Below are 2,723 nucleotides of genomic sequence, written 5' to 3'. Positions count from 1 at the left end.
TTTAAGCCCAAAGAACAGAGTTTTGGACAGTTGTTTAAAATCATAAAGCGCTGTGAGAAAGTAGTCTAGAGGGGCAGCTGCCAGTTTGGTGTCAGATTTTGTCAAATTTAGATTAAATAAAAAAATAATGTTACAAAACTTAAATCAACACATAATTAAATGATTGATGAGATTCACCCCTGGTAGTCAGATTACTTCTTAAATGAAACACAAAACAATTTAAAATACAAAAGAAACAGCAGCTCAGCAAACAGTTTGATTAATATTTTTATTGTTGAAAAAATAATAAGTATCAGGTTTGTAGTTGTAGAGGGACTTTCCTCTTAATGTACACTGATGATATTTTCTGTTCTGCTTCAGGCTCATTTGTAAGACATTAAATCCAGTATCAAACACTCTTCAAAATCCACAATGAGGAGTTTAAGAGCTCAGTTTCCATTACAGGGCTCAAGAGGGGCGGACCAGGTCCAGTTCCTCACTAAACTCCACATGTTGGACTTAAGTTGGATATCTTTGTCCGCATAGAAATCCAACAGTGGAAGAGAAGCTGAACCAGACCTGGTCGGCTTTCAGTCCTTCAACAGGTTTTGTTTTCATGATGGCAGCCCGACAACACCACGCCACAAACATTCAAACTGCTCAGCTTGTACACCACCTCAACAGCATTCCAGTCAGCATCACTGTACGTTTACACCTCAAAGTTTCCATCACACAAAGACACTTAAGTGAAGCAAAAGTTCTCACCCAGAAGAAAGGTTGGAGGATATCACAACCAATCAGAAGCAGAGATAATATGTTCTGTGTGGACTTTTTCTTCTCCTAATGCTGCCTTTTTGTCAACGGTACAGATATTCTAAAAACACAGCTTTGAACTGGTGAATACAGCTTAGGTTAGTGAAGATCTCTGATAGATGTAGTGAAAGATATGATTTATTGTGTGAGCTTGTTTGAACTGTTGAGATGGTTCTTCCCATATGACAAATGCAGCATTAGGAGCTTTAGAATGAAGCCAAAGGAAAGTCAAAGGTTTTCAGTTGTAGTCCTATCTGAAAGCAAAGGATTCTGATTGGCTGAGAAGATGCAAGTGGACCATTATGACCTCCTCCCTGTTCTTCCTAGACCCCATTGACGAAACACACGGTTGGTTTTGAATGTTTTACCCCATTTACTCTGATTACTGCTGTCCATTTTTCAAAGCATCCCATCAGGTTTTAGACTGATCCATGAAAATTGCAGTTACTCTGAATGTGCTGCAGCATTTACAGTAGTTTCTCCTTTGTGTCTCTTTTAAAGGTAGTTAATAGCGATAATGTGATAAAATCACAATTAAATGAAAAACTTTTGGAAATGGAGTATTTAACCCTGTATTACTCCAACTCAAAAGTAAAGAAATATTTAAATAACTTCAGCAAATCTCTGCAAGATGATTTTCAAAATGTTTTGAAATAAAGTAAGGATATCAATCTAAAAACGTACACTGTAAAAATAAAATCCCTCCAAATGAGTAACTTGTAGTTTAAAGCCACAACGTTTAATTTTCACTTTGGTATATTTACTCTAACCGACTGGGAATATGCAATTTCTAATTGGGCTTAATTTCCAATCGACCCTTCAGAAGCCCCGCCCCCTTTTTGCTCTGTGCTCCAATAATAGAGCAACGAGCAATCCTCGGTCAGTGTCCTCCTTTCCTGTACTTAGATATGCTATGCTGAAAAGATGACCACATTTAAAAAAATACATAGTTTGCTAATATTAGCAAAATGCTTGCTAGCTAACTAGCTAGCTAATCTCTATAAAATCATTGGCTAGCTAGTTAAATAGCTAGTTGGCTAGTGTGTTCTACAATAGCTAACTAACATTATTAATTAACTAATAATGAGATTTTGCAGTGTACAGCATGCTTTGAAAATGGCTGGCAGTAATGTACACGATTAGTGAGTCGAAAACATATCACACCATCATATAGTCCTTCTATGGAGAGTGACTGGTTGGGTATTTTGTTCAAAGGAGAAACAAATCTGTAAAACAGGAGTCATAAATGGGCCATTCCATTACTTTGCAAATAAAAACAAAAGATAAACAAAGTTACAGCTAACACCCTGTTAAAGTCCTGGAGTTAGAGAACAGAAATCCTGTTCCTGGCCATGAGAGCAAATGAAATGTAAACAGATGAATGGAGCACATAAAGAGAGCGACATACAGCCAGAGCCAACAGATTCACTTTGACTGTCTCATCTAATCTAACATTTTGCATCCGAATCATCAGAAAAAGAGAAGCATAAGAACCACAGCTGAACATCTGCTCATGTTTTATATTCATGAGTCAGTCTGGCCCAGTCAGTGTGGTCCATTCTATTCAGATATTCAGTAAATGTTCTACAACTAGACTCTAGGTATCACCAGAAATTGTGTCACATCAGTTTCCAGTATGGATAAAGGTGCATCCAGACATTATACTGAGACATTTAGAGGCAGAGCAGGTGGGCAGTGTCACTCTTCACAAGATGAACGGACAGAAAATCTTCCTGACAGTCCAATCATCCACATTTTACACATTCTAGTTCCATTTGGGTTCAAATATTACATTTAAAGTGACAAGGTGGTTGGGGAGTGTGGGACAGGTCTGTGTTGTTGCAGTTCCAACAGGCTGCAGTAGAGGCCGGTAAAGGTCTAAATGACCACATTAGTATGCATGTTTTAACTCATTCATTACAAATTGCATA

This window comes from Morone saxatilis, unplaced genomic scaffold, assembly GCF_004916995.1.
Source record: "Morone saxatilis isolate NCDOM2014 unplaced genomic scaffold, NCSU_SB_2.0 Contig1, whole genome shotgun sequence".
Taxonomy (NCBI): domain Eukaryota; kingdom Metazoa; phylum Chordata; class Actinopteri; family Moronidae; genus Morone; species Morone saxatilis.
This window is presented reverse-complemented; position numbering follows the sequence as displayed.